Here is a 14,858-nt window from a genome sequence, read left to right as displayed (position 1 = left end):
CCTGTAGTATAAAAATCTGAGCTTTGGTATTTGACAAACTCTTAGAAAGCATTTTCTGCATCCTGCTGGTTGTGGAAGTGTTTTCCCTGCAAAAAGTTGTTGAAATGCTTGAAAAAGTGGTAGTCCATTGGAGAGAGGTCAGTTTAATATGGTTGATGAGGCAAAACTTCATAACCCAATTCATTCAACTTTTGAAGTGTTGGTTATGCCACATGCAGTTGGACATAATCGTGGAGAAGAATTGGGCCATTTTTTTTTTTTTTTACCAATGCTGACTACAGGCATTGCAGTTTTCAGTGTATCTCTTCGATTTTCTGAGCATAATTCTCAGATATAATGGTTTCACTGGGATTCAGAAAGTTATAGTGGATCAGACTAACAGCAGACCACCAAACAGTGACCATGAACATTTTTTGGTGAACGTTTGGCTTAGGAAGTTCTTTGGAGCTTATTCTTGGTCTAGCCACTAAACTGGTCATCACCAGCTTTCAGATGAAATCCACTTTTCATTGTACATCAGCATCTGATAAATAAATGGTTTGTTGTTGTTGTGTAAAATAAGAGAAGATGGTACTTTAAAGCAACATATTTTTTTCTTTTTGGTCAGCTCATGAGGCACCCACGTATTGAGTTTCTCACTGTTGCAATTTGCTTCAAATGTCAAATGACCATAGAATTGTTGATATAGAGTTCTTCAGCAACTTTTCCTGTAGCTGTAAGAGTATCATGTTTGATGATTGCTCTCAATTTGCCGTTGCCAACTTCCTATGGCTGGCCACTGTCCTCCTCATTCTCAAGGCTCTCATCTCCTTTGCAAAACTTCTTTAACCACCACTGCACTGTATGTTCATTGTCAGTTCCTAGGCCACATGTGTTGTAGATGTTGAAAGTTGTCTCTGCTGCTTTACAACCCATTTTGTACTTGAATAAGAAAATTGTTTGAATTTGCTTTTTGTCTAACATCATTTCTATCATATAAAATAAATATAAAATAAACAGCAAGTAATAAGTCATTAGCAAAAGAAACATAAAGTGAGAAATGTGCATTAAAATGATGTATAACATAACCACATTTATTTAAGAATGTATTCCAATATGAAACAGCAAATTTCAACAATGCTAAAACTGTAGTTACTTTTGCACAAACCTATAAGTTCTATATTTATCCTTTTGAGGAACTGCCAAACTATTTCCACAGCAGCAGAATAATTTTCCATGCTCACCAGCAATAAACCAGGATTCCAGTTTTCCCAAATCCTTGCCAATGCTAATTGCTGGGTTTTAAAGATTATTATGGTAGCCATACTAGTGGGTGTGAATTCATAGCTCATTTGATTTGAATTTTTTTCTAATGACTAATGATAGTGAGCATCTTTTCATGTGCTTATTGATCATTTGCGTACCATTTTGATACTAGACCATTATCAGATATAGAACTTGCAAGTATTTTCTCTCATTCTGTATGTTGTCTTTTCACATTCTTGATTATGACCTTTCAAGCACAAAAATTGTACATTTTGATGAAATCCAATTTATCTATCTTTTCATATGTTACTAGTGCTGTTTGCATCATATCTAAGAATCCATTGCCAAATTCAAGGTCATGAATATTTGCCCTAATGTTTTATTCTAAAGACATATATTATTGGAGGAGCATGATTCACCTATCTTGTGAACAAAACATGATGCACACGTTTAACCCAGTGCGAAATAATGACAAATAGTAAAAAAAAAATATAAAAAAAAAAGAAGGCACGTTCCATGCCTTGAAGTACATACTCCAAAATGTCACATCACTTCTGCTCGCAATCCATTGGCTTGTACTTAATCTTAGCTTGTAGTCAAACCCAGCTGTGAAAGAGAGAATGGAAAGGGTATAGTTTAGCTTTATGCCCAGAAGTTCAACTAAAATTTCTGTTACTATGTAAAAAGAGAATAGGTATTCACAAAAAACTAACAACCTTTACCACAGTTAAGTAAATGTTTTGGGGTTATACATTTTACATTTAACATTTTGTAAGTATTACCCTTTTATAAAGTGAACATTGCTATAGAGACCTTTGAGGCCAGTCTGATACTTCTTCCCTTATTTTGTCTGCCTCAATGATTAAAGGATTGTATTTTGGTCTTGTAATTAAATAACACAGACATAATATCTCAATGTTGACAATTCTGTGTCCATTTTTGTAAGTGTAGAATGACATTTTGATTAGCAGATCCTTATTTGTTTGTATATATAATGCTTATGATTATACTTTCATTTCCAGTTTTGGAGATTTCTATTTAAGGGACACGGTTATATTTGGTTTTCATTTATGACTGCTCATTCACTTACTATCTCTATGCTATGTATTAGTAAAGTAAGAATAGCTTTTTAAGTCCTCAATTGTTCCCTCAGCTTTGCACTATTCCTTTTAATTTGCAGTTTCTTTTTAATTTTTTTTTATTTCAGCATATTATGGGGGTAAAAATGTTTAGGTTACATATATTGCCCTTGCCCCACCTGAGTCACAGTTTCAAGCATGTCAAGACAGTGCACACTGCACCAATTAGATGTGTATATACTCATCCCTTCAACCACCTTCCATTCTGCCCAACACATGATTACTGTTATTACTATATGTACAATTAAGTGTTGATAAGTGAAAACCAATCCGATGGTGAGTACATGTGGAGCTTGTTTTTTCCATTATTGGGATATTTCACATAGTAGAATTGGTTCCAGCTCTGTCCAGGATAATACAAGAGATGCTATAACACCATTGTTTTGGTAGCTTAGTAGAACTCTATGATATCCATATACCACATTGTATTAATTCACTCATGTGTTGGACACTTGGGTTGTTTGCACATCTTTGCAACTGTGAATTGTGCTGCTATAAACATTGAAATGTAGAAGTCTGTCTTACATTTTGATTGATGCCCAGTAATGGGATTTCTGGATCAAATGATAGTTCTACTTGTAGCTCTTTGAGGCATCTCCATATTACTTTCCACAGAGGTTGCACTGGTCTGCAGCCCCACCAGCAGTGTATGAGTGTTCTTATCTCATGGCATCCACACCAACATTTATTGTTTTGGGACTTTTTGATAATGGCCATTCTAACTGGAGATAAGTAATATCTCATTGTTATTTTGATTTTCATTTCCCTGAGGATTAGAGATGTTGAGCATTTTTTCATATGTTGTTGGCCATTCATCTATTTTCTTTTGGAAAGTTTCTGTTAATGTCCTTTGCCCACATTTTGATAAGGTGGTTTGATTTTTTCTTCCTGATTTTCCGGAGGCCTATATAGATTTCAGTTATCACTCCTTTATTGGATGTATAGCATGAAAATATTTCCTCCCATTGTGTCTGTTTTCTCTCTTGATAGTTTCCTTGGCTGTGCAGAAACTTTTTAATTTGATCAGGTCCCATTTATTTATTTTTGTTGTTGCTGTGATTGCCTTTATGATCTTCTTTATAAATTCTTTCCCTAAGTCAATGTCTATAAGAATTTTTCCACAATTTTCTTCTAGAATTCTTAAAGTTTTATGCCTTAGGTTTAAGTCTATTATCCACCACGAGTTGATTTTGTAAGAAGTGAAAGGTGCAGAGAGAAAATGGCGGAATAGGGGTGCCCTCCTGGCTCTCTGCTCCCAGAGCAAATAGTGAAGAAAGCTGATAGCCACACTCCAGCGATCTGCACTTCCATGAGACCAGCTTTGCAAGCCTGCAGATATATAACAGGAAACGGAGGGATAAGACAATTTACAGCCTTAAGCAAAGGTGAACCGATCATTCTTCCACAAAACTCGGGGATTCAGAGGCACACATCAGGGAGGGAGCCAGGCGCGGCTTAACCCTCTGCCAGCCGGCAGTGGCGCCAGCCCTAACCAGCACTGAGAAACATCCCAAACTACACCGAGCTCCACTCCCACGTAGGCCGGGAGGTGCCTGAAGTTGGTGAGAAGTGGCAGCGCAGGATTAAGCTGGGTGGAGAGGAGACCAGAGCAGGGAACGCTCTGAGTTCGCCAGAGCACACAGGAGCCACAGTTTAAGGTGGGGGAGGGTCCGCACGCAGCAACCGGTCTCCACATCAGGAACCAGAGCCCGCTCGGGCATCTCCCTGCAGAACACTACCAGGTCAAGGTTAAGGGGAGTTTACACAGCAGGAGGCTTTGACTTTGGATTTGGAGGAGGTTTGGGATAGCACTGAGAGGTCAGAGTGCGCAAAGTTAGACTCCTTGATCCATTAGGACCCCCCTCCCTCTGCCCCTCCAGCACCGCTCCGCCCCTGCATTCCGGCGCTGACTCGGCATTCCAGCGCTGACTTGGGCTAGGGGTTTGGAGAGGAGGCACAGAGAAAACGCTGGTACGCGCCTCTGCTCCACCAATTTGATATTGGACCGTCACTTGCTGCACAAGCAGCACTGACTCTGTGCTCAGAGAGTGGACCCTGCCTGGACAGGGCAGAGCTACAGGGGAGATTGCTCTTGGCGAATTTAAGGCAGAGAAAGGTTGCCTTCCACACTCTCCTGCGACCCAGAGCCCCACCCTGGGCTCCAAAGTCTCTGTCCCAGCCTTGGGGGCAGAGCTGAGATAGAATCTGTTCTCATTCCTGCCTTTTATCTCCACCTGGGTAACTCAAGAGACAAAAGGCAGGGATAGGTGGGTCCCATTGACTGCCTGCCTCCTTTTGGTCAGTCTCACCCTGCACAGGTCTCCCGCACGCTGTGACCAGAGTGTGGAGCCCGCCTGGGCAGAGCTGGGCCTTGCAGGAGGCAGCCATCAGTGGTTATAAGGCAGAGATATTTTATGACTCCCACATCCGGGGATTTGGGGCTAGGCCTTTGGCTCCAAAGTTTGTATCCCCGCCTTGGGGGCGGAGCCGAGATAGAAACTGCTCCCTTTCCTGCCGCTTATCTCCACTTGTGGAATTAAAGAGACAGAAAAAGGGGCCTGGTGGGTCTGGCTTCAGGACAATTTCTCACTGCACAGGTCTCCCACGCTCTGCGTCCAGAGTGCAGAGCCCACCTGGCAGGAGATACCCACGAAGGAAGCTGCCCTTAGCTGCTATAAGGCAGAGAGCCTTTACGTCTACCACCATCCTGTTTCTTGTGGCTGAGCATTGGCTCCAAAGTCTCTGCCCCCCACCCACCTCCCCCACCCTGGCATTGTGGGCAGAGCTGAGATAGGAACTGTTCTCATTCCTGCTGCTTATCTCCACCTGGGTAATTAAAGAGACAAAAGGCAGGGATAGGTGGGTTCCATTGACTGCTTGCCTGCTTCTGGTCAGTCTTTGCACTCTGTGTCCAGAGTGCGGAGCCCGCCTGGGCAGAGCTTAGCCTCATGGGAGATTTCCTTTAGTGGCTATAAGGCAGAGAGACTTTATGTCCACCACGCTCCAGTGTCTTGTGGCTGAGCCTTTGGCTCCAAAGTTTCTATCTCCACCTTGGGGGCAGAGCTGAGATAGGTATATCTCCACCTGTGCAATTAAACAGACAGAAGACGGGGTTAACTGGGTTTGGCTACGGGCCTGCCGGCTACAGACCAATCTCTATCTGCACAGGCCTTCTGCGCTTGGTGTCCAGGCCCTGGAGTATGCCTGGGCAGAGCCGAGCCTTGTAGGAAGCAGCCTTTGGTGAATACAAGACAGAGAGACGTTACAACCCACACACTCTGGTGACTTGGAGCTGGGCCTTCATTTCCAAAGTCTCTAGCCCCACCTTGGGGGTGGAGCTGAGATAGGCACTGCTCTGGTTCCTGCCATCTATTTCCACCTGTGTAATTAAGGAGACCAACAAGAAGGGTAGGGTAATTGGCTGTTTCCCCTCCACTACATCTCAGACTGATGGCTCCCCAGCAGGTTGAGAGACCTGCAGACACCACCACAGTGAAGGCTGCTGACAGAGAGCAACTCCACCTACTGGCTCAGAAACTAAACAAGACTTGTGAATACCCAAACGAAAACCTAAAGGAAAGAAACAACAATCGAGCAAAATGGGAAGAAATCAGCGAAGGAACTCCGGAAATATGAAGAAACAAACGGAAAACACCCCCAAAGAGGAGCACCAGCTCCTTAGAAACAGACAACAACCAAAACCTGGCAACCAAAATGACAGAAGAGGAATTTCGAATGTGGATCATAAGAACACTCACTGACCTGCAACAACAACTCAATAAGCAACACAAAGAAACCACTAAAAGCCTCCAGAAAATGGAACAAAGGTTCAACAAAGAGATTGACACAGTGAAGAAAACTTTAACCAAAGTCCTGGAGATGAAGAATCAATTCAGGGAACTACAAAATACTGTGGAAAGTCTCAAGAACAGGGTTGATCAAGCAGAAGAAAGAATCTCAGAGATCAAAGATAACACCTTCCAATTAAACAAATCAGTCACAGAAATACAGCAGAGAAATAAAAGAAAAGACCAAAGCCTACAAGAGCTGTGGGATTTTGTGAAAAAATGTAACGTGAGGGTCATAGGGTTAGCAGAAGGGGAGGAAGACAACACTCAGGGGCTGGACAAGCTTTTTGAAGATATAATAGAGGAAAATTTCCCAGGCCTTGCTCAAAATCTCGATGTGCAAGTTCAAGAAGCCCAGAGGACCCATGAGAGATTCAATGCAAACAGGAAGACGTCACGTCATGCAGTCATCAGACTAACCAAAGTATCAACTAAAGAGGCCCTTCTAAGAGCTGTAAGAAAAAAGAAGCAAGTAACATACAAGGGAAAGCCAATTCGAATAAGATAAAACTTCTCTAATGAGACTTTACAAGCAAGGAGAGACTGGGGCCCCATTCTCACTCTTCTGAAACAAAACAATGCCCAGCCTAGAATCCTATTCCCTGCAAAACTAAGCTTCATATATGAAGGAGAAATAAAGACATTCCCAGAGAAGCAAAGCCTCAGAGAATTCACCAAAACAAGACCGGCCCTACAAGAAGTACTTAAAACAGGGGCGGAGCAAGATGGCGGACGAATAACACCGCCAGACAGAGGGTCTCTGCAGAAAAGACCGATTCTAGCAGAAACTAGAGAAAAGAAGCAAGAAGACGAGCATACAGCGGACAAGGGCCGGAAGGAGGGGTACCTGAGACCCCGGGAGACTCCACGGGAGGAGGCTGCGGAGGAGAACTGGAGGCTGAGACCACCGGAGCAGCCCGGAGACCAGCGGCAAGGGTAGGTGGATTTGCTATTTCCCCTCCCCTGCATTCGGGACTGCTGGTGGGCTCCCCAGCGGGTGGAGAGACCTGCGGACATCAGCCCAGAGACTGCCGCCACCTGCCAACGGTGAGCCTGTAACAGACGTGGCACCAGGTTCCCAACTTCCTCCGGGCACCTCCGTGTGCACGGAGAGCCGCGCAGCAGGCGCCATATTGCCTCCTCCCCCCCTCCGCCGACCCTACCCGCGGCTGCCCAGAGAGACAATACAGCCACCAGCCGGAGGCACCTCCAGGGAACAGGACCTTCCCGTTTGGGACCCTGCCCGCCCTCCCAGGTGCTGCTGGCACCTTGTTCCCAGGAAAACGGTGCCGACTCAGAGGCTGAGAGACATAGACCCAGCTTGGGCTCCCTGTGGGTGAATTAGGACCGGAAACCCTCTCCCTGGTGGGAATACAGTTTGAACTCTGGGACCCAGAGGTCGGACCTGCAGACCAGATCCCCTGCACCGAGGGCTAGCATTGCCCGGGGCACAGAAGGATTATACGTGAACAGCCTACTGAGGTCTGTGTGCCTCCAGGGGCGGATCGGCGTCCTAGAGGTCTGTGTGCCTCCAGGGGCGGATCGGGCGGAACGTCCCAGGAGGAGGCCGTGCGCCCAACCCAGGTGGCGTTCCTGTGCAGGGAACCTCCCCGCCGGCATCACAGTCCGGGGAGGCCTGGTGGCTTGTGGTCTGGCCTGCTGGCAGAGGCTCAGGAGTAGCTGCGGAGTTGGGGAGGGTGGAAAGAAGCGAGGCCTGCTGCAGACTGTGGGTCTCAGACAGCCCCACCCCCACACCCAGACTTTCTGGCTGAGCGGGACCATCCCAGCCCCGCCCTGACAGCAGAGAACAGAACTTTGACCCCTGCTAACGGTCTGAGGGCAGGCTTACCCAACCCAGCTCCGCCCAGAACGAGAGCTGATAACAGGACTCAAAATCAACACCATAGCCTGTTCCTCCAAGCAAACGCCACCTACTGACAGGGACAGCATCTTGCACAGCCTTTCCACGGCACCCACTGACTCAATATACAGGGAGTGGTCCAATTTCACCCACAGGCACCACCTAACGCCTCAGAAACTAAACAAGGTGTGTGAATACCCAAACAATAACCTAAGGAAAGAAACAACAACTGATCGACATGGGAAGAAATCAGCGAAAGAACTCAGGAAATATGAAGAACCAAACGGAAAACACACCCCCAAGGAGGAGCACCAGCCCCCTAGAAACGGACACCGACCAAAATCAGGCAACCAATATGACAGAAAAGGAATTTCGTATGTGGATCATAAGAACACTCACCCAGCTGCAACAACAACTCAATAACCAACACCAAGAAAACACAAAAAACCTCCAAGAAATGGAACAAAGGTTCAACAAAGAGATTGACACAGTGAAGAAAACTTTAACCGAAGTCCTGGAGATGAAGAATCAACTCAGAGAACTACAAAATACTGTGGAAAGTCTCAAGAACAGGGTGGATCAAGCAGAAGAAAGAATCTCAGAGCTTGAAGATAACACCTTCCAATTAAATAAATCAGTCACAGAAATACAGCAGAGAAACAAGAGAAAAGACCAAAGTCTACAAGAGCTGTGGGATTATGTGAAAAAACCTAACGTGAGGGTCATAGGTTTAGCCGAAGGGGAGGAAGACAGCACTCAAGGGCTGGACAAGCTTTTTGAAGATATAATAGAGGAAAATTTCCCAGGTCTTGCTCAAAATCTCGATATACAAGTTCAAGAAGCCCAGAGGACCCCTGGGAGATTCAATGCAAACAGGAAGACGTCACGTCATGCAGTCATCAGACTGACCAAAGTATCAACTAAAGAGGCCCTTCTAAGAGCTGTAAGACAAAAGAAGCAAGTGACATACAAGGGAAAGCCAATTCGAATAACATCAGACTTCTCTAATGAGACTTTACAAGCAAGGAGAGACTGGGGCCCCATTCTCACTCTTTTGAAACAAAACAATGCCCAGCCTAGAATATTATTCCCTGCAAAACTAAGCTTCATATATGAAGGAGAAATAAAAACATTCGCAGACAAGCAAAGGCTCAGAGAATTCACCAAGACAAGACCAGCCCTACAAGAAGTACTTAAAACAGCGTTATGCACGGAACATCATAATAATAATCCACGGATATAAAAACAACCAAAACCCAAAGATATTAAAGGCCAGATATTACAATGGCTCAAGACAGAAATCATAGCAACAACATCCAACCCAACAGAATGATCAGTAATCTACCTTACCTATCAGTTCTCTCAATAAATGTGAATGGCTTAAACTCTCCACTCAAGAGACATAGGCTGGCTGAATGGATAAGAAAATACAGGCCAAGTATATGCTGTCTTCAGGAAACACATTTAACCTGCAAGGATGCACATAGACTAAAAATAAAAGGGTGGAGATCAATATTCCAAGCAAACAGAAGCCAAAAGAAGGCTGGTGTGGCAGTTCTAATTTCAGACGATTTAGTTTTTAAACCAACAAAAGTAGTAAAACACAAAGAGGGTCATTATATAATGGTGAAGGGCACAGTCCAACAAGAAGAGATAACAATTTTAAATATATATGCACCCAACTTAGGTGCACCCAGATTCATAAAGCAAACCTTACTGGAGCTAAGCAAATGGATTAATAGCAACTCCATAATCGCCGGGGATTTCAACACCCCACTGACGGCACGAGACAGATCCTCCAAACAGAAAATTAATAAAGAAATAATGGACTTAAACAAAACTCTAGAACAATTGGGTCTGACAGACATCTACAGAACATTCTACCCAAAATCCACTGAATATACGTTCTTCTCATCAGCTCACGGGACATTCTCTAAGATTGACCATATCCTAGGACACAAAGAAAATCTCAAGAAATTTAAAAAAATAGAAATCATACCATGTACCTTCTCAGATCACAGTGGAATAAAACTAGAAATCAACCCTAACAGAAACTCACATTTCTACACAAAAACGTGGAAATTAAACAACCTCCTACTAAATGATTACTTCGTAAATGAAGAAATCAAGACGGAAATAAAAAACTTCTATGAAGAAAACGACAATGGAGAGACAAGTTATCAACTCCTCTGGGACACAGCTAAAGCAGTTCTGAGAGGAAAGTTTATCTCCATAAATGCCTATAACCAAAAGGCAAGAAGATCACAAATAGACAATCTAATGAAACGGCTCAAAGAGCTGGAAAAAGAAGAACAGACCAACCCCAAACCCAGCAGAAGAAGTGAAATCAACAAGATCAAATCAGAACTAAACGAAATTGAAAACAGGAAAGCCATTCAGGAGATTAATAAAACAAAAAGTTGGTTCTTTGAAAAAATAAACAAGATTGACACGCCGTTGGCTAAGCTAACGAAAAGCAGAAAAGAGAAATCTCTAATAAGCTCCATCAGGAATAAAAAAGGAGATATCACAACTGATCCCAAAGAGATACAAGATACAATTTATGAATACTACAAAAATCTTTATGCACACAAACTGGAAAATGTGGAGGAAATGGACAAATTTCTAGAAACACACAGCCTCCCTAGGCTCAACCAGGAAGAAATAGATTCCCTGAACAGACCAATCTCAACAGCTGAAATAGAAACAGCAATTAAAAATCTCCCTAAAAAGAAAAGTCCCGGTCCAGATGGCTTCACACCTGAATTTTACCATACTTACAAAGAAGAACTAGTACCTATCTTGCAGAAACTATTCCACAACATCGAGAAGAACGGAAACCTCCCCGACACCTTTTATGAAGCGAATATTACCCTGATACCAAAACCAGGAAAGGATGCAACAAAAAAAGAAAACTACAGACCAATATCCCTAATGAATATAGATGCAAAAATTTTCAACAAAATCTTAGCTAACCGAATACAGACACTTATCAAAAAAATAATCCACCACGACCAAGTGGGCTTCATCCCAGGGATGCAGGGATGGTTCAACATACGTAAATCTATAAATGCAATTCACCACATAAACAGAAGCAAAAACAAAGATCACATGATCCTTTCAATAGATGCAGAAAAAGCTTTTGACAAAATTCAACACCCTTTCATGATACGAACACTTAAGAAAATAGGCATAGAAGGGACATACCTAAAAATGATACAAGCCATATATGACAGACCCATAGCCAACATCATACTGAATGGGGAAAGATTGAAATCATTCCCACTTAGAACTGGAACCAGACAAGGCTGCCCACTATCTACACTTCTGTTCAACATAGTGCTGGAAGTCTTGGCTACAGCAATCAGACAAGAAAATGGAATCAAAGGTATCCAAATAGGGGCAGAAGAGATCAAACTTTCACTGTTTGCTGATGATATGATATTGTATCTAGAAAACCCCAAGGATTCAACCAAGAAACTCCTGGAACTGATCAATGAATTTAGTAAAGTCTCAGGATACAAAATTAATACACAGAAATCAGAGGCATTCATATACGCCAACAACAATCTAATTGAGAACCAAATCAAAGACTCAATTCCATTCACAATAGCAACAAAGAAATTAAAGTACCTAGGAATATATTTAACCAAAGAGGTAAAAGACCTCTACAGGGAGAACTATGAAACACTGAGGAAAGAAATAGCAGAGGATGTAAACAGATGGAAATCCATACCATGCTCGTGGATCGGCAGACTCAATATCATCAAAATGTCTATACTACCCAAACTGATCTACAGATTCAATGCAATACCTATTAAAATCCCATCAGCATTCTTCACAGATATAGAAAAAATAATTTTACGCTTCGTATGGAACCAAAGAAGACCCCGAATATCAAGAGCAATTCTAGGCAACAAAAACAAAATGGGAGGCATTAATATGCCAGATATCAAACTATACTACAAAGCTGTAATAATTAAAACAATATGGTATTGGCACAAAAACAGGAATATTGACCAGTGGAACAGATGTGAGAATCCTGATATAAAACCATCCTCATATAGCCATCTCATCTTTGACAAAGCAGACAAAAACATACGCTGGGGAAAAGAATCCCTCTTCAATAAATGGTGCTGGGAAAACTGGATAGCCACCTGTAGAAGGCTAAAACAGGACCCACACCTTTCACCTCTCACAAAAACCAACTCACGCTGGATAACAGACTTAAACCTAAGATATGAAACTATTAGAACTCTAGAGGAAAAAGTTGGAAACACTCTCCTAGACATCGGCCTGGGCAAAGAGTTTATGAAGAAGTCCCCAAAGGCAATCACAGCAGCAACAAAAATAAATAAATGGGACATGATCAAACTACAAAGCTTCTGCACAGCCAAAGAAATAGTCATGAAAGTAAACAGACAGCCTACAGAATGGGAGAAAATTTTTGCATCCTATGCATCCGATAAGGGACTGATAACTAGAATATACTTAGAACTCACGAAAATTAGGAAGAAAAAATCAAATAACCCCATTAAAAAGTGGGCAAAGGACTTGAACAGAAATTTTTCTAAAGAAGACAGAAGAATGGCCAACAAACATATGAAGAAATGCTCAACATCTCTAATCATCAGGGAAATGCAAATCAAAACCACAATGAGATATCACTTAACCCCAGTGAGAATGGCCTTTATCAAAAAATCTCCAAACAATAAATGCTGGCGTGGTTGCGGAGAGAGAGGAACACTCCTACACTGCTGGTGGGACTGCAAACTAGTTCAACCTCTGTGGAAAGCAATATGGAGATACCTTAAAGCGATACAAGTGAATCTACCATTTGATCCAGCAATCCCATTGCTGGGCATCTACCCAAATGATCCAGTGACACTCTACAAAAAAGACACCTGCACTCGAATGTTTATAGCAGCACAATTCATAATTGCAAGGCTGTGGAAACAGCCCAAGTGCCCATCAATCAAAGAATGGATTAATAAAATGTGGTATATGTCCACCATGGAGTACTATTCAGCTCTAAGAAACAATGGTGATATAGCACACCTTATATTTTCCTGGTTAGAGCTGGAACCCATACTACTAAGTGAAGTATCCCAAGAATGGAAAAACAAGCACCAGATATATTCTCCAGCAAACTGGTATTAACTGAGTAGCACCTAAGTAGACACATAGGTGCTACAGTAATAGGGTATTGGGCAGGTGGGAGGGGGGAGGGGGGCGGGTATATACATACATAGTGAGTGAGATGTGCACCATCTGGGGGATGGTCATGATGGAGACTCAGACTTTTGGGGGGAGGGGGGGAATGGGCATTTATTGAAACCTTAAAATCTGTACCCCCATAATATGCCAAAATAAAAAAAAAAAAAAAAAAGGGGAGAAACAAAAAAAAAAAAAAAAAAAAAAAAAAAAAAAAAAAAAAAAGAAGTACTTAAAACAGTGTTACACACGGAAAACCATAATAGAAACTCATGAATATAAAAAAAAAACAACACCCAAAGATTAAAGTCCAGATATCTCCATGGATCAAGAGATAAATCAAAGCAACAACATCCAACCCAACAGAATGAACAGTAATCTACCTTGCCTATCAGTTCTCTGAATAAATGTGAATGGCTTAAACTCTCCACTCAAGAGACATAGGCTGGCTGAATGGATAAGAATATACAGGCCAAAAATATGCTGTCTTCAGGAAACACATCTAACCTGCAAGGACGCATATAGGCTAAAAGTAAAAGGGTGGAGATCAGTATTCCAGGCAAGTGGAAGCCAAAAGAAGGCTGGCGTGGCTGTACTAATTTCAGACAATTTAGTTTTTAAAGCAACAAAAGTTGTGAAAGACAAAGAGGGTCATTACATAATGGTGAAGGGCACAGTTCAACAAGAAGAGATAACAATTTTAAATATATATGCACCCAACTTAGGTGCACCCAGTTTCATAAAGCAAACCTTACTTGATCTAAGCAAATAGATTAAGAGCAACTCCATAATAACCGGAGATTTCAACACCCCACTGAGGGCTCAAGACAGATCCTCCAAACAGAAAATTAATAAAGAAATAATGCACTTAAACAAAACTCTAGAACAATTGGTTCTGACTCACATCTCCAGGACATTCTACCCCAAATCCACTGAATATACGTTCTTCTCATCAGTTCACGGGACATTCTCTAAGATTGACCATATCCTAGGACACAAAGTAAACCTCAAGAAATTTAAAAAAAATAGAAATAATACCATGCATCTTCTCAGATCACAATGGAATAAGGGTAGAAATCAACCCTAACAGAAACTCACATTTCTACACAAAAACATGGAAATTAAACAACCTTCTACTAAATGATTACTTCATAAATGAAGAAATCAAGATGGAAATAAAAGAAATTCTATGAAGAAAATGACAATGGAGAGACAAGTTATCAACTCCTCTGGGACACAGCTAAAGCAGTTCAGAGAGGAAAGTTTATCTCCATAAATGCCTATAACCAAAAGACAAAAAGATCACAAATATACAATCTAATGAAACAACTCAAAGAGCTGGAAAAAGAAGAACAGACCAGCCCCAAACCCAGCAGAAGGACTGAAATCAACAAGATCAAATCAGAACTAAACGAAATTGAAAACAGGGAAGCTATTCAGGAGATTAACAAAACAAAAAGTTGGTTCTTTGAAAAAATAAACAAAATTGACATGCCACTGGCTAAGCTAAGGAAAAGTAGAAAAGAGAAATCTCTAATAAGCTCCATCAGG

This window comes from Microcebus murinus, chromosome X, assembly GCF_040939455.1.
Source record: "Microcebus murinus isolate Inina chromosome X, M.murinus_Inina_mat1.0, whole genome shotgun sequence".
Classification (NCBI taxonomy): domain Eukaryota; kingdom Metazoa; phylum Chordata; class Mammalia; order Primates; family Cheirogaleidae; genus Microcebus; species Microcebus murinus.
The sequence above is the reverse complement of the archived record's forward strand: the minus strand, read 5'-3'. Positions refer to the sequence as shown.